The sequence below is a fragment of the Ambystoma mexicanum genome, chromosome 3p (assembly GCF_040938575.1).
Source record: "Ambystoma mexicanum isolate Mex_15411 chromosome 3p, UKY_AmexF1_1, whole genome shotgun sequence".
NCBI classification, from domain to species: Eukaryota; Metazoa; Chordata; class Amphibia; order Caudata; family Ambystomatidae; genus Ambystoma; species Ambystoma mexicanum.
Window position 1 is genome coordinate 457,928,579 of NC_090925.1, and position 18,894 is coordinate 457,947,472.

An 18,894-nucleotide genomic window follows, 5' to 3' on the forward strand; every position below is an offset into this window, starting at 1 on the left:
CATATCTCTTAGGAAGCAGGTGACCTCATGAGAAGTGTAAATAAAGCACCACTCTTGATAACTAATTCTTCAGATTTATAAGCTCCCTGTACCATGTACCGAGCAGTACTAAGACTTGATACAGGGGAGTAGAGCCACTGCCTGGTTTAGTGTTCTGGCACCATCTGTACACTATGGCCCTCATTACGACCCTTGCGGAAATCGACCGACCGGACCGCCATAGCGTAAATAGCGTTTCCGCCATTGCACGACGGAGCAAAGTGCGGCTCATTCCGACCCATCGGGCACGAGCACCACGCCATGGCGGAAGTGCAAAGTCCGCGATGGCGGAAATGTCCCCAAAACGCCCCTCACCGCCGTCGTACGGCGACCTAGGTGCAATACCGCCACCGGACATAGCGGTCACTGCAAAGAGCGGCAATCGGAAAATACGGTGACCGTAAATATACGGAAACGGAAGCAAAAACATGGTCCCGGAACGGGAAACAGCACGCCGTACACCTATAAAATCAGAACATTCACACATCCATTAAAAATACTACCCTGAGAGACATCCCAACCCGACATCCACCCTAGTGAAACCAAAACAATGGGAAAAGTAGCGAAAAAAGCGTGCGACCGCAAGCGGCAGGTCCACTTCTCACGTGAGGAACTCACGGTGCTCACAGAGACCCTCCAGGAGAATGCTGCCGTCGTCTTCTCGACGCAAATGACCAGGACGGCACTTGCGAACAAGAAGGCCATATGGGCCCTGGTGGCACAGCGGGTAAGTGCGGTGGGGACCGCACCCCGCAACCCACAGCAATGCAGAAAGCGATGGGACGACCTGCGGATCCGCGTCCGTAGAATACTTTCTGCCAACCGAAACATTGCCACAGCTACCGGGGGAGGATCGGAATCACCCATCAAGCTGACCCCCTGGGAAGAAATCTGTGCCTCCACCATTGGAATGGAGACCATAGAGGGAGTCGGAGGGATGGAGAAAGGAGTGCAGACATCCGAAGAATCAGGTAGGTGGCCCAAATAAAACTATGCTAAAACCACAATGTCCAATCATGTGAAGTACCATGTGTCCACATAGTGCAACAGAAACACATGTCCAGGAGAACGTCCACTTACATTGGCCTGATAGCGGACATTAAAAGTCAAATTAAATAAATAAATAATTAAAATTCCTAAAAACACCCTCTACACGTGCAGCAGGCACCCCCTAACTGCAGGCCGCAATACAACTGCACCCTCAATCCACACAAAAATGAAACTACCTCCAAGGCCCTGACCCAAATCACCCTCAGGTACCACCCCAATGAATGTGATACATTGCCATTCCAATTTCCACAGACCCATTAATAACGCTCGCCCTCCTTTACTCCACCACAGGGTCCGATTCAAACGACGAGCTCCAGGACACCCCTACCAGCACACCTGCAAAGAGGGCCAAGACCAACGGCCAAAGACCCTCCACCTCAGCTGCACGCATCAAGACACGGCTGCAGCACAAATCAAGTGGCAGCACACAGGAGGGGACTTCAACAGGCACCCCAGCAGCCAGCATGGCCACAACACCACCACCACCACAGGCCCCCCCAATGGATGCCACAGAAGGCACTGCTTCTGGTGGCAGCAGCACCATAGGTGACACTGCATTAATGGCAGCATGCTCCGACACAGAAAACGGTGATGTCGATGTACGATCCATCCATGACCTATCTCAATCCCCCTGTTTGTTTCATCCCGTACAACATGAGGATACCACGCAGGGGCACTCACAAGACGACGACTGGCCATCCCCCACAAGCCCTGTGTCAAGGCAACATCAGGTGATCAGCCCCTCTGTGACACCACCGCAAATGGCCATGGCCCAGCAGAGGCAACAGTCCCTCGACCAGGTGATCGAGCAACAGCAGCAACTGGCCACGCTCCTCAAGGAGCATGCTGATGAATGTGGGGGTACCAAGGCAGCCATAGAAACATGTACAGAGACACTAAGGGCAGAAATGGAGAGAAGCACCGAGAGCCTGAGAGAACAAATGGAGAGAAGCACCGAGAGCCTGAGAGTACAAATGGAGAGAAGCACCGAGAGCCTGAGGGGGGAACTGCATGCGACGTCCAAAGACATATGTGCTGAACTTGCCGCTGTGTGCCGTGTGCTCACTGAGCTCTCACAAACCCTTAGGGACATGCATGGACGTGAGCAGGCAGAGACATCATCCGTTGCAAGTTCCGTCCAGGGCAGCCCCCAACGTAGATCTGGGAGGAACCTGCGCTCCACAGGCAGGGGTGCCCCTGATACCCGGAGAGGGGGCTTGCAATAGCGACTGCCCACTGACAATGAGCATCCTTGGACACTGGTGTTCGGGGGGGAGGTAGGAGGGTGGAGGGGGTGTGTTGGGCTTACTTGGGTGGCGGGTCGATGGGGTGTGTAACACAATTTCACATATGCTATAAACATTTCACAATCATCCAATGAGATGTGTGGACATTGATCTTTGTGTACGAGGCCATCATAGGCGTACAGTCCATATTGTGCATGTTCCAGACACACACAGTGCCACAACTCCCGTGTCCATGTATCAACCACCAGGCGTGAGTGCTAGAAGCAAGAATCTATGATAATCTGACGAATTTCACGGCCCTCCTGTGCCTCGCGGACTCCTTCAGGTTCTGCCACATCCCCACCCACATCATGACCATATTCTGGTGCTTGCAGTTCTGCGTCAGGGGGCATGGGCACATTTCTACGTATGCACATGTTGTGTAGCATGACACATGCCATGACCATTTTAGCAACCTTCTCATGGCGGTACAGGAGTGCCCCGCCAGACCTGCTGAGGGAGCGGAAACGAGCCTTCAGTAGGCCGAATGCCTGTTCTATGACTACACGGCTACGTGAGTGGGCATGGTTGTAGTCCTCCTCATGCTGGTCCTGTGGGTTCCGGAGTGGTGTAAGGAGCCATCTCTTCAGTGGATACCCGGCATCACCTGTATGTGGACAATAAAGGATGTTTGAGGAATGACATTGCTACGTAAGCACCCCCCCCCCCTTCCTGCCAGGTCATTGCCGCATCACATACCCCACATTATCATGCATGAAATGAGACTCACCGAGTAGCCAGGATCTGTTCCCTGCATGTCGCTCCATGTAGCGTGGTATTGTAGAGTTCCGTAAGACCATGGAATCATGGGTTGATCCAGGAAATCGGGCACAACAATGTGTAATGATCCCGTTTTAGTCACACACCATTTGTACATTAAGAGAATGATATTGTTTTCGGTTGCGGTACTGGGCCTCCATGGCATGTGGGACAACCAATTCCACATGGGTGCAGTCGATGGCACCAATGCAACCCGGTATGCCGGCAAGTGCATGGAATCCCACTTTTGTGTTGGTAATTTCCTGCTCCGAGCGTGGTAGAGAGATGTAGTCGTCTGCGTGCTTCAGGAGGGCATCGAGCACTTGCAATAGTGTCCGTGAGAACAGTGGCTGTGATATGCCATGCAACTGTCCGACTGTGTGCTGGTAGGTGCCTGTGGCCAGGAAGTGGAGTACAATCACCACCTTCAGTAGGGGTGGGATGGCGGTTGGGCTATCTATCATGCTGACAAGGTCAGCGTGTGTCATGTCCACAATGGCGGTTATGGTGTCCCGGTCCGAACGGTAGAGGGTGTGGATCTGCTCATCAGTGAGGTTGAACGGATGTGCTCGGAGGTGTGGGATTGCGGGCTGCCTGCGTGGTGGTAGTGGCTGTGCTGGTGGGCCTTGCTGGCCCTGCCTTGCCCTCCTCCTCCTCCTGCGTCTCCTCTGTGCGGCCGGTTGTTGTAGTAGTTGGTGTTCGTCTTCTTCTTGAAGTTGGAGTACTTGCAGTGCTATCAGGTCCCCCAGGGCCAACATCGCAAGTCCTGCCGGCAGCATTTTGGAGTGGGTGTGGTTGTGGGAGGGGGTTCGGTGTGCAATTTATGTGTTTCCAAGCTGTATAGCCTCCACCTGTGGTGATTCATTCAACCTGTGCAAGCTGCAATCCCCTTTGGGCGAGCACGTCCCGCACACAACGCTGCAAATCGACGCATGGCATCTTGCTATTACAATCATGTATTTCATCCCGATGGCAGTGAGATATTGCTTCATATGTTAATTCTGCTATGCTCCCATTGTTTCACATACTATATTCGCTGTCGGGAACAAACTTGTGAAGGGTCAGTGGAATGTAGTACTCGATTAACGGTGGACCCTCATGCAGCGCTGTACCGCGGTTCACCGACGGGCGGGGCGTCCCATTTGTGAGTGTAGCCAGTTGCCATTTTCACACACAGCCGCACTAGATGGATTAATTTGTGATTTCAAGCGGCCACAGATGCCTTTTCGACGTGATGTTGCAAATGAGGAATTCGAAGGACGGCGCTTTCGGTTTTCAGCTAGCGGCGAGGAGATGCCCACAGGTCTGACTGCGAATATAACGTTCTATTGTTCAATGTCCTTGGGACAGGGGCCATGGCGAGGATGCAATGATTGATATGAATAGTATGGGATGAGCAATAGCGAAGTGGGCGATAAGGCAGGACGTTCCCAATTACATGTTGCTTCACAACACTGGAATTACGGGCTGGGGCACAGTGGATTTTGCAGGCTGCATTACGCACAGACTCAATGGAAGTTTCACATGTCATGTGAGTATGGAAGCAGGCGTTTGTGATAGTGTTTTCACCTCGATATAGATAGTTATGATTCGCTAGTGGTTTTTGGTTGGTGATGATCCTTTGGAGTGGGCTAGCATGCATATGGCTGTGGATTTGGTGTGATCATTGAAGTGAGTAATTCAAATGTAGTTCTGATGGCCATACTATTCTTTTTCATTTCGTTTGGGTGACAGGTATCTCCTCCCCTTTTGCCACTGCCATCTGTATGCCACTCCTGCAGATGGATTTTACTCCCGACACCTGCTGCTTCGTGTTAATCAGTGGAGCAGCATTACGATCTTATGGGACGATCGCCAATGGGCCACATGCCCTTACGCAGTACTAGTGGCTAGGAGCAACATTTCGGCCTTTCAGCTGGACTAGTGCCTCCCTATTGGGACGGCCCTGCGGGTCGAGGCGCTTCCATGTTGCCTTTTCGTACGAGAATGTAGCCCCTGTGTGCCATGAGGGTACAGGGCGTCACACAAGAAGTAGCTGGTCATTTATTGCGGATGCAGGCCACAATGGTGAAATGTATTTTGGAGTTCATGGCCTGATGGCTGTATGGGCTTGGTGAATTTGTTGTGCATTTATTCCTATTCTGATATGACCCTTGTAGCGTTCTTCTTTGCAGGTGATGTGTCATATTCCTATTTGGGGAGCAATGTATTGTGAGGAGATCTGCATTGGGTTCCAGCTTTGGAGTATAGTTGCGTGGTACTGTGCTGGGCGCGTTTGCCTACGAAGCCCAGTGAGGTCAGGGATGAGGGCTGCCAATGTGACTGTTTTGGTGATGTGATGCTCAGGGGCGGGGGAATGGCTTTTGTGTAACAGATGCCGGTCAGCCAGTTGGATTGGTGGTATGATGTGATTATCAGAATATGGCTGGTCACAGGTGCCTGTGTTTGCGTGCGTTTCTTGGAGGGAGACTGAGGTCATGTCCATTTGTGTGGCTTCTGTATTCGTGCCATCTGTGCCCTGCAGCTTCCATTGGCCCCTCTTGAGATTCATTTGTTCGTTTGCAGGCATGGATGACTTGTACATTTCACTGGTTGCATTGTGTGGCTTCATTGCACCTACGGGGAGTTGTACAATGTGGCCAGGGAGCGGTGTACATGCACTCAGTAGGGCCGTTTACGGTTGGTTCGCGATGCCGTACTTCTCACCATGGCGGAATGGTACTTTCCGCCGTGCTTGATGGCGTTAGGTGCATGTCCGCTGGGGTCAGAATTCGCGTACCGTTGCGCCATGGTGGTAATTGCGGTTTGGCATGGCGCGCGCGCGCGTACTTGGTGCAGTTAGCGTTGGCGTTCACTGCGGTGTCGCTAATGGCATCGTACTTTGCGGTGACGGGTCATAATCGCACCGAGCGCTATTCGATGGCGGTATTGCATTTCCGCCATCGTTTTTCGATTTCCGCCAGGGTCGTAATGAGGGCCTATGTCTTTGTTCATATTGTGGAATTCTCAAATGTCCCGGTATTGCTTCATGAGGACGAGCAGCCAGAGTCTAATTCGCAAATCAGTGGTTAGTGTTTTTAGAGAATGATAGAACATTCAGAATGGGCCTATTTATTTATGTATTTTATTCATGTATTTATTTATGTATTTATATATTGTTTATTGTTGTGTTAATTATATATGTATGTGTTGTTAATGGCAACACCCATTACCTTTTTTTTTTTTAAAATATTTTTTATTTTCAAAATAAAACAATACAAACCAAACTTGCAGCATTATACAATACAACCGTAAACATCAGTTAATCCCATGTTACTGCACTTCAAACCCCCCCCCCCCCAAGAGCTTATCAACCTTACAGTTCTGTGTACACTTGGTGTGGCTGGGCGTCGCTTCCTTCCGAAGCAGCAGGGTCCATTTCCGTGCCAAACAGTCCCGTAATTAACATCCTCCAAGCCGCTAAGTTGCCCACATCTTCTTCCCCGCAATTGCTACACGCTTCCTGCCATACCACTGTTTCAGCCTCCGCCCACTTCTGCAGGTCCCGCCACCATATCTCTATTCTTGGCCCATGGCATTTCTTCCAACTCATGGCTTTCCTTCTCTTAGCAAGTACATACGCCAGGTCTCTCAGTTTCCCGAGATGTTTGGTGTTCCGTGGTCTGGGGAACCCTCCCAGGAGGCAGGCCCAGGCCGTGTCAATGCGTAGCAGGACCCCCTTATCTGCTAATTTCTGTGCCACTTCCCCCCAAAAGCCTTCAATCACTGGGCAGGACCAGAACATATGTGTCATGTCTGCGTCGTCTTCATCGCATTTCGGGCATGCTTGTCTACCTGCGTTCGCAAACTTGGCTATTTTCTTCGGGGTCATATATGCTCTATGCGTAATGTATAGCTGTATTTGCTGCAATCTAGCATTCCTGGACACTTTCTTATGGTATCCCATGGCCCGTTCCCACATCCCATCAGTCAGCTGCGCCCCCACTTCCGCTTCCCAGTCCAGCCTCAAATCCATCAAGTCCTTCCCCACCCGGGTCATCACCACCTCATATAATCTAGAGATCTCATGTCCGCCCTCTGATATATCATATATCGTTCCGATCAGTGCGTCCGGATCTTCCGCCAGCACTGTCTCCGGCCAAGTCTTACGGATGATCTGTACCAACCGTAGGTACGTAACATATTGGCCCCCGTGCAGCCCTGTTTCTTCTCCCATGTCTTCGAATTCCCTAATGGCCCCATCCTGCCATATGTCTCCCAATGTGGCCAGCCCAACTGATTCCCAGTATGTCCTGATTATTTTCCTGAGCTGACTGTCCCCCATAGTTAAGGCGACCAGTGGCACCTGTGGGGAACACGGGCACGGGCTCGCTATCAATTGGCACGCTATGCACCAAATTCTCCACCCCAGCAGCAACATACTTGGGCGTCCATTCAAGTCTGATCTAGGGACCCAGACGATCTCTTTTAGGTAAAACGGGGCACAGTCCCGCCCAACCAGCCTAGACTCAGGAGTTTCCTCATCAGAGAGCCATTTAGTCACGTATTGCAACTGGCTGGCCACATAATAGGCCTCAAAGTTCGGCAGCTTGATGCCTCCCCTATCGTGGAAATTTTGCAGTTTCCACAGGGCCACCCTGTTGCGGATGCCGTGCCACAGGAAGTCCCTGCATACACTGTCAAGTTTGACAAAGAACTTCCTGGGTATCAGGTATGGTATGTTACTGAAAAAGTGCAAAAGCCTAGGCAGGACCACCATTTTGAGCATCGCCCCCCGGCCCATCATTGCCAGCGGCAGCTTCTCCCAAAACTGCATAGTCTCGCGGATTTTCTTCACAGCCACCTCGGTATTGTGCAAGTGTTCTTCCTTCACAGTATGATATACATAAATTCCGAGGTAGCGGAAAGACTCAGTTGCCCAGGGCACGGGCAACACCGGCAATCGTTCCAGAGGGACTCCTGCGGAGCTCCCCAGTGGAAACATGCTCGATTTACCGGGATTAACCGCTATGCCGGACAGCTCCGCATACTTTTCCATGACCTCTAAAATGTACTGGAGGTTTTCCTCCGGATACTTCAGGTACAATAACAGATCATCAGCATATAGGGATATCAAATGGTTCTCTCCTCCCACCTCGATGCCAACCAAGTCATATTGTTGTCTGAGGTACATCGCTAGGGGCTCCAGGGCCAATATGTACAACATCGGAGACCAGGGGCATCCCTGTCTGGTGCCTCTACTGAGTCGCCACCTCTTGGATATCACTGATCCCGTGCGCACCCTGGCCAGTGGTTCGCTGTACAGCAGTTTCGCCCACCCCGCGTAGCCAGGCCCAAACCCGTACCCCTCCAAGGCCGCCAGCAACCACGGCCACCTCACTGAATCAAATGCCTTAACTGCATCTAGGGACACTACCACCATCTCTTCATCACTTCTGTTCCCCTCTTCAATCACCCGGTGGAGTCGCCTGTGATTATGAGTTATATTTCTATTGGGGACATAGCCTGTCTGATCCGGGTGTATCAGTTTACTGATGACCCTTCGTAGCCTATTGGCCAGGACCGCCATCAGGATCTTGCTGTCCTGGTTCAGCATCGACAGCGGCCTATACGATCCACAGCATTGTCTCGGTTTGTTAGGCTTGGGGAGCGGCACTATCAGCGCTTCTCTGAGCGTTTCCGGTAAACGACCCTTCTCGAAAGATTCGTTGAACATCTCTAGCATCGGAGGGAGTATCTCTGCCCTATACACTTTATAAAACTCACTCGGGAGTCCGTCTGTGCCCGGGGTCTTGCAGGTGGGCAATCGTTTCACTACCTCCTCCAGTTCCTCCAGTGTAATAGGTGTGTCCAGCTCCTCCCTCTCTTCATCACTTATCCTGGGTAGTTCTATGTCTTCCAATGTGTTTCTGATCTCTGCCTGATTTCCTCCCCCTTTGTCCTCATACATGCTCTATAATAATCAAAGAAGGCTTCATTAACTCCTTCTTGGGTGTCTACCTCCTCCCCGTCCTCTCTAACTATCATCTTGATCGGGGGACTGGGGGTTTCTCTCTTATATAGCCATGCCAGTAGGCGGCCAGTTTTGTCTCCACCCGCATGCTGCCTCTCAACATATTTTCTGTAGTTAAGGTTACAGAGCCTCTCCCAAAGCTCCGAACACCGCTGCTGCAGCTCGAGTAGTAAATCTGCGTCCCCTCCTGCCCTGCTGCATTCGCGCTCCATTTGTCTCTCCGCCTTCTCTAGCTCTGTCAGAACCCCACCCTGCAGGCCCCTTGACTTGGAAATGGCGTCCCCTCGCAACACAACCTTGAATGCCTCCCAAAGTGTACCAGCCGAATCTACACTGCCCGTGTTCACCTCAAAGTACCGCTTAATCGCTTCCCTGATGTCCTCCCTGAAGACCGAGTCCCTAAGCGCCTCCGCACGGAGGCGCCATGTAGGTATCCGCGCACGAGGGCGGCCATACTGCCAGGTCAACACCAAGGGCGAGTGGTCCGACAGGACCCTCGCTCTATATTCAATTTGAGTGGTCGCCATCACCACCTCTGACGTGGCAAAGAAGTAATCCAATCTCGTGTGTAGGTGCTGTGGGGCAGAGTAGTGAGAATACTGCGAGGCATTAGGGTGTTTCAGTCTCCAAACATCCGCCAGCCCAAAGTCGCCCAGCAATGTCTGTAATACTCTGGCCGCCGGGGTGGGCCGATCAATCTTAGTGTCGGACCTGTCCGCCCTGGGGTCGAGAACACAGTTAAAGTCCCCTCCCCAAATAATCGCTCCCCCCACACACGTGCCCAGACGAGTGCATAGGGTTCTGAAGTATGCAGCAGCATTCTGGTTGGGAGCATATGTGTTAATAATGCAAACCTCTCTGTTCTCTACCAGGGCTCTGAGCATGACCAGCCTGCCCTCCGTGTCCACCACCTCCCGTGTAACTCTGAGCGGAACGTGCGGTGCTACCCAAATTAGCACTCCCCTGGCATAGGCAGAGTACGGGGAGCCCACCACCGTGCCACTCCACTTTTTCCCCACCAGTTCCAACTTGTGTCGGGTCAGGTGTGTTTCTTGCAGCAGTGCGATGTCAATCCTCTGTCTTTTGAGGTACAACATGACTTTGTTCCTTTTTAAATAACTTAAGTCCCCTGACATTCCAGGTGACAATCTTAAGGTCTCCCATGGCAAGTACGTATCTTCCTGCCTCCCATGTAGCGATTCCCAACTGCCCACGTGACACAGATGGCGTCTCGGTCCAGTAGCTCCTCATATAAGCTCAAACTCCCTTTAACTATACAAACAACAAAACCCCTGCTTCCCTCCCCCCCCGTACCTTCCCCAACATCACACACCCCAACTGCTGCCCAGCTCCAGCCTCAGAGCTCAGGCACCCCCACATCTAGCTCCGCAAGCACCATTCGGTGCACGGAGCCCAGTAGGGTGAGGTCACCCTAGTGGCCACCCAACTAAAACTATTGTGGGGTAAAGAGTATCGCCCTGTAAGGCTCCCGGTCAAATAAACATTAATCATAGTGTCCTTGACAAATAGTGCAATCATCTGACCTTCTTTACCGAAGGTGTCACACCGACTATATTCAAGTCCCACGAACCACGCCATCTTGCAACGCCATTTTACGCCTCCCGTATCTCTTCGGAGCCCTTTCTGGGCCGAACTTCTGATTCCTGGGGGCATCCTTGCGCATCGAGCCATCCCATGGCATCCTCCGGGGTCTGAAAAAACAAAGTTTTATGTGCATGAATGACCTTCAATTTTGCAGGATAAAGTAACATGTATTTGTGGCCCGCTTCTCTCAGCCTCCGCTTTACAGACCCAAAATTCATGCGACTACGCTGTACAGTCAAGGTATAATCTGGGTAAGCCGTGATGTTTGCCGCTCCTCTCGTGATCGTCCCTCCTTTACGGAAGTATTCCAGTATCCTCTCCCGGTCGCGGTAGTTGAGGATTTTGGCGATCATAGGCCTAGCCGGGTTCCCCGGAGGCGGCCTCCTCGTTAGGGCTCTATGTGCCCTTTCTACTGCAAATCCTTGGGATAGGGCCCCTCCAGGTATCTCCTGTAAGAACATGGATTCGATGAAATCCGTAGGGTCACGGCCCTCCATCCCCTCCGGTAGGCCCACGATGCGGATGTTGTTGCGATGGGCTCGTCCCTCTGCCTCCTCCGCTCTGCTCTCCAGGTTGCCCACCCTTTGTATCACGGCGTGCAAATCGGGCTTATGAGTGGCACAATCTGCAGTATTCGGGCCAACTTCTTTTTCGAGGGACTCCGTGCGCTCCGCCAGGGTCCTGACATCCTGTCGTAGCAAATTAACGTCCTCTTGGACCTCTCCAACCTTGCGGTCCAGCGCCGTTTTTAGTTCAGTGACGGCCAGTTCCAGCTTTGATTCCCAGGCCGCCCTCAGATCCGCAATCGCCGCCAGGGTTTCTTGGTTGGTGCACGAAGACGTTGCGCTACTCGCAGCCAGCGCATCCTTACTTTTGGTAGTGTCCTGGCTCGGGGACATCCTAGTGAAGTCGTCTAAGGTGGGCTGTTTCACCTTCGGTCGCACTGGCCTGCTCGACATGACTCAGGGAATCAACAGGCTGCTCAAGTAGCAAGTGTGCGTACAGTGCACCTTCACAGCTGGGCCACCGTGCAGCTCGCTTCTATTCCTGTCCCGGGCCCTGGTCGGCCATTTTGAGTCGCCCTTTGTTCCCGGCGTCTTTTAACTCATCGTCACCGATCTCCGTCTCTGTTAATCCTGTGCCTTCCAGAGGTTCACAGTGCGTGGCCAACACCTTCACACACCAGCATGTGTATCGTCGGTGGTCAGTGGTCCATCGTACCGCACATTTTTGCCCGGATCGTTGTAGGATCTCGGGAGCTCCTCCAGAACGCGTCCTCCTACATGGCTCTCGTAGCCACGCCCCCCTGGCAACACCCATTACCTTAATGTCAGTAACTACCTCCAACACAGCGGGCAGCAGTCCCTCACAGATCCCGTAGAAGTCCGTTACGGCTGTGATGCCAGTGTGAAAGTTAGGGATGTTAACAATCTTGCCACAGTTTTTATTATCCAATAGAAATATGTTACCAATGCCTTTGAAACACAGGGGGAATGAAGAACATTCAATTACTTTAGTGGGTTTGCATTGGTCAAGCCATGTCCAAATTTTGACATAGTTATTTCAAGTTCAAGAACACTTCCATTCATTTCTCTCTTTAGGCAGCCCTGCCGTTCCTCCTGCTCTAAACCCAATCAGGCCTTCAACCCATTTATCTTGAAAGAAAACTGCTCCTTCCATCTGTAACCTACGTCTGTCACATTGTATACTATTAGAACACTGGACAGTGGGTGGTGCCATGAAAACAGCCCCATTCTTCCTAGCTCCCTTTTCCCCAAAGACAGTTCACCCCATTGATGGAAGCTTTAGTATCATTTTGTTCATATTCACTTCCTCAGTCAACCCCTTCATCTTCACTAAGGTGTCCTCATATATAGAATTGTCATCTCCCACCCACTATATGTTTATTGACTGTCCCTGGACTATACCTCACACCTTGCATAATACTAGGTGCACCAAACACTGTGCTCCCATTAGTTTTATTTTTTGTGATATTAACAGTTTGGGCATTGCTGTCCCATGGGGGATCAATGAGCAAACAAACAGAGCGTGCTCGATTTCTCCCTTCCAAACTGTCCAAACTACAAATTGTTGTCGCTATGGTGATGCACATTACTAGACCTATATGGTAGAACATTTGGGTTAGTGATATCCCTTGTCACTCTAATCATAGAGATACTAATATTTGCTGATGCATCTGAAATGTTATTTCCACTATTACCTCCTACCCCAGAAAAAAACCATATGAACTTGACCATGTGAAAAGAGAGTGAAAGAAGACAAAAGAACAACACGACACAAGACATACATCATTTAATTAAATCTTGGTCTTCTTGCAACTGAGATGTGCTGAATTGTTTTAAACAAAGTGAAAACACTAATACTCTCCTTCTCTCCATTCCCCCTACTACTGCTGATGTTGGGGAAGAGGTTGCACATGGAGCTGGTGCACCCCTGGATGTCGCTGAGATTGATCAACTGCTTGTGGACGGCTACATTGACAGTTGTACGGATGCTGTAAATCACTTTGTGGGGTCCGGTGAATCGTGGTTCTTTCCATTTCCAGATGAACCTCTAGACGTACACTCGATTGCCTGGAAAGAGCTGGTGTTCCTGTTGCTGCTGTGACAAATGAAGGCAAGTCCCTCTTTATGCACACTCCTTAATAAAGACAACCCACTAGGGAAATAGGCCAGGAAATAGCATTGCAAGAATAACAAGTTTTATTCATACAGAATATAAATATCAGCAAAGGCCTCTGTTGCTCGAGAGCGCTCTAACTAGTACAACTACAAACAATGGCTTATAAAGTCAAAATACATCACACCACATAGTACAATTCAGGATCACTGATGGGAGGCACCCTACACATGGGCTTGAGCCATAGGGTGATGCAAAGCAGTAATTGTCTGACTCTTTCCCGTTGGTCTGGATCCATGTCGGTCAGCTGCGCTCATCCTCACAGTGAAGGTCGGGCACACATAAATTACATTGTTCCTATCTAAACTAAACAAGCTAAGACTGAATATAAACACATTGAGGCAGGAGCCAGAGCAGCACGGAAAATGATGCCAAGTAAAAGGGAGGATAAAATACAGTTGTGTTGACCCACACATTCAGGACTTTATTGATACCACAGTTCCCGCACTGAAGGTCTCCCCCCTGTGGTGTGATCTTTAATTCATCCCTCCTGGTACCTCGTGTTACAAGGTATGTGTCATGGTGCATGCCCCCAAAACCCTGAAACCTGCGAGCCCAGCCCAGATTCTGGCTTCCTTTGGGACTTCCCAGGCCCCAGCTAGGCTCACCTGGGCTGAATCTTGGCGCCGCTGGTCCCAGGCTCATGGTAAGTGTTAAATACATGGTCCATTTATTTGGCTCTGAGATGCTTAGCCATTCAGTACAGGGTGGGGCCTGGGACTACTGTCGGGGGGGAAATTCTGCCGGGGTCGGCTGGGCCGTCCGCGGACCTCCGGGCAGGGAGGCCCCAACTCCTCCCGTATATCCCAAAAAATTGAGTATGAGACACACGCAAGAAGCAAGGTGATTCTGCTGTTTATTAGACAAAACGGCAGGGATGGGTCAAGGAGCGTACGCGTCCGTCCTGACACACACTTCAAATTCGTGGGGCTCGCATGGCCCTTTTTACCTCAGAATGACGCGCTACTTGCGTCACCTGGGAAAGTTAGCAAAAAACCTATTGCCACTCTGGATTGGCTCCTCGAGTGGTGGGGTTAGTATAACATACGTATAGAGCGCATTGTTAGTGGCTAAGGGTTAGTCAGGTGGTATAATTGGGTTGTCCCTTCAAATTGATACACGAAAATTGTTACATGAGGATCCCTGGGGATTGGTCAATGCTAATGGCGTCAGTGATAAGAACCTCATGTTCTGATTGGTCCACGCACGAGCCCCCCAGTCTGGGACCATCGTTGTTCCCAGCTCGCGGTGCACCTGTCATTTGCAACAATGTTTCACTATGATTATGTGCAGACAACGTGAAGATTTATTGGTATGCCTGAAGGCCGACTACTCCCACTGCCGCAGATGTCCATTGGATCATTTCATTGTATCTGCCGGTGTCTTGAAACGGGGGTTTCGGTGCCTCCCTTCTCCTGGGCCTGGCACCCTGTCAGATTTGGCTTGATCACGTGAGGTGGGACCGTGGTTGAGGCAGAATTCTGCACAATTAATATTGTATTTTTCCACTATGTGCCTGGTTTTAATTGCAGGTGTGACCTTGGCGTCGGCTCACGGCATACGAGATTGCAACATTGCGCCCTTGACTGTCAGTCATCGCCGGACTCATTCTGCAGGGTCAGCAACTGTACTCTTGCTTATTCAATGTTCATGGAAAATGTTGCTTGCGGCCTACTTTGGCCTGGTGCATAGGTGGAGATGTTTGATACACCGCGCTTTAGGCTATTGAACCATATTGTTTTATCCCCAGTGTCGTGTCTTCGTTATATTTCTCATTGCAATGTATGGGTTTAGGAGAAGCGCGAGCAAGCGTTATAGATGAGTTCTTTATGCGTCTTGCGTTTCAGCATTTTGAAAAGCCTATGTAAAAAATAATAAAGGTGCGCGTCAGTGAGTGTGTCCGTCATCTATGTCGTAGCACTGAATATGTTCTTCGTGTGGATTGGTGTGGGAGTGTCCAGTGTGCATGTTCGCATAGATGTGCTGACCTGTGGCTAAGTCGTCATGCCATCTCTAACGATGTGTTCGTTTACTGCTGCATGGTTCAGTCGAGTTCATCCATGCCACAGGTGTTGGCATGGGCAGGACAGGCTGGTGGGCACATCCGTATGTTCTTGTACCAGGGTATTTGATCGTCTGGTAGATGGGCAAACTCCTCTCGTGGCGGGTGCCTGGGCCGTGATCCTCTAGGCCAGGGGCGTGAGGGGATTGGTGGGAGTCTTGTGTTCCATTTTCCCACTTCAGTCCCCCCTCTGGTCGACTTGTCGACCACAAACATATCCTTTTCCTTATCTCCTCTCACTCTCCATATTTTAGTTACTCCTCCCAAGTTTCCATAGTGGTTGACATGGTCTTCAAATGACCAATACATGTATGCACATGTTACTCCAGGTGTGCAGTAAACCCATTTCCCTACGTAGCTCCTTGGGTTTCTAGGGTTTTCGAGTTTCATAGATGGCAGGTCCAGGTGGTTGGTGATGATCTGGCTGCGCAGTTTCTCTCTCTCTTTTATTATTGTGCATGTGTGTTGGCCGACATCTGCTGGCATCAAGGGGTGCATACCAACCATTTCGATCATTTCGTCTGTGGTGCGTGCCTTCCGGGCCTTCCAAAATCTTATTATGATCAGTGCAGCTCCAGCCAAAATAGTACATCCCACTATAATCTTCAGTCTGTCCGACAGCCACGATGGCATCCATGACCATAGTATCGAAAACCAGCTGTCATCCTTCTTCACACCTTTACTTTCGTTCATCATGTTGGAGTGCACCTGGGCCAATTGTGATACTGCTTCTGTCAGTGTACCATTGTCAGCATCGTTAGCAGGAATGAATGTGCAGCATGATTGTCCTATCTTTGCGCAAACTCCGCCTTCCATTGCTGTGAGGAGGTCCAGTACATATCTGTTCTATAGTGCTACCATCCTCACTGCTCGCAGTTCCTCTTTTATTGCATTGAATCCATTTACTGTGGAATTAATTGTCATCATCAATTCCCATCGGGTTATCTGGAGCCATTTTGCGTTTGCGTAGGCCTGTAGTCCTGGATGTATTATGGAGGAGAAAAACATCGCTGCTCTGCTGAATAGTCTGTGTTCTGGTGGGATTGAAGTGAGTGCTGTTCTGACCTTCCCCATTGGTAATTTCCTGTCAGAGGTTCTCCTTGTCTTTTTTTTCTAGTCAGGACAGCGTCGTCGCCATTGTTTTGGTCCTCTGGCCCCTTCTGGGATTGTACAGATCTCTTATCCCTCTTGTTTCCTTCATCCATTTTAGGGAAGCTCGCCATGCTCACATGTTTCTGGGGTACCACTAGTGATGGTACATTAACGTGTACTATCGTGCATATACCATTCCACAGAGGGGGCAATGTGTGGTATGCCTTGTCTCCGCAGGCCCAGTAGTGGTCCATTAATATCGCTGTTCCCGCTCCCCCCTCAGGTAACTCCGTCACGCTTGCACAGTTGGTGTTGTACCCCACGTTCACTTCTCCTTTATGTTGATAGCATACCTTAGGTGCAGATAGCGGCAGCATTGTTATTGGGTCTTCATCCTTCTCTATCCATGTTAGCATGGGTGCGTACTTGATCCAAATCGTCCAGCATCTGTTGTTGTGTTCAGCAATAGTTGTAGTATCTTCTCTCGTTACCATGTTGCTGCCAACCACTCCTATGTCCCATTTGTTGTCCAGGTACACCTTCCCTATTATTGTTATCAGTGGCCTTTCCCAACATCCTTGTTTACCAGGAACTTCTGTGGCATACCAATCACATGGTAGGTATTGTAGTGTTACTTTCTTTGTCTCTCCTTTTTCAGGGCCGCTTGTTATGTATCTGAATGCTTCAGCATGTAAACTGGTCTTGTGGTAACTCAAATAAGTCTTGAGGAAGTTGTTTTCGTATGGATATGTGTCTCGCGTCTTCCATGCCAGGTGCACCGCGCTCCCTTGAAATCTCCCTTTCGTTTGGAACAGTGCCAAGTATATTATACATCGTGCTGTCTTTTCATCTATTTCTGTGGCAACGAAAGTTCGGGAGGCGCTCATGGCGTATGGGATCAATGAGCAGACGTAGCAGCTATCTTCAGTTGTCTGCTTCCCTATTTGAGTCATGTGTTTGTACCACATGTTGTTCGAGACGTGTGCTGAGTCTTGTATGTAGTTGTCGATACCTTTGTTATCTGAGTATGTGCTGCGTTTCCTTGTGTGGAGCTTTGCCAGTACCACCTGACATAACACCTGTAGCAGCCGGGGTTGGGGGTATATTAGGTTTGGGAACAGCCAAAATATTGATAGCATAACTGTTCTGCCATACAGAGGCAGCCAAGAACCCGGTGATCATCAAAATCCCTATCATTTTTATTACAGATGCTAGTCTCACCGGCATATTGCTCTTACCTTGCTGCAGTCCAGCAGCTAATTCTTGCAACGTTAAAGTTGCCCGTCTGAAAATACTCAATATGCTTGTTATTAGTGTTAGTTGTTGGTTTCAAGCTCTCCCTATCAAGTAGTCGTTCAGTGCCCAGGCGAAGAGCTGTTCCCACGCCAATCTAAGCGATCTATCTCTTAGGACAGGCAAGTATGGATGGAGGTGGGGCATGGATTGTTCTATGGCCAGGAGAAATGCTGGGTAGTAGACACGTACCCTTCTTCTTTTCAGGTATTTTGGCCTTTTTATGTGATAGACAAATTGGTGTGATAGCTCTTCAGGGTGGTTATGGTCTGAGGGTAGCATCTACTCCAGGGCAGTGAACTTCGTTAGTAATCTCTTTTCTAAACAGTACAATAATATGCAATACCTGCATGTGCGGGGAATAAAAAGAGAACATTCAAGTGTTTACATGTGTAAATGTGCAAGATAGTGTCCTTCAGTCCGATAGTTACTACAGTAGGTAGGACATAGATAGGCAGAGTATTTAGGGCTCAACAGGTGGGGGTCATTTTACTCTTTGATCGTGTGACCATGGGGTGGGTGCTATGGGGGTTGTCCTTCTCTATTTCAGTAGTAGTCTCTGGGGAGTCTGGGGGGTGGTATGGTAGGGGGCACTTAGGTCGTTTGCGGTGGTAGAAGTCTCTTTTTCCGTTGGAAATGCCATCGCTTTTCTCCCAATGGCCCTGTCGGTGACGCTAGGGCGGGTCTGGAGTTTGCAGATCTTTACGTTGTGTAGGTGGTTCCAAGCGCGTTTGTCCTGTAGCTTTACTGCTCTCGTTGATACTTCCTCTACCAGATGTGGGCCAGAGAAACGTGGGCTGTTCCACTTTCTGTTGAAATTGCGGAGTAGCACGTGGTCCCCTTTAGCAATTTTGTGCAGTTTTTCTTTTCCCAGTTCTTTGTCCGCATCTTCTTGTTGCTCACTCTTAGACCCGCCCCGCGTGTGCTCGAGCTGTTGAGACACAAACACTACACTAGTAATCAAAGAAGACACATATTGGTACATTTCATCACCG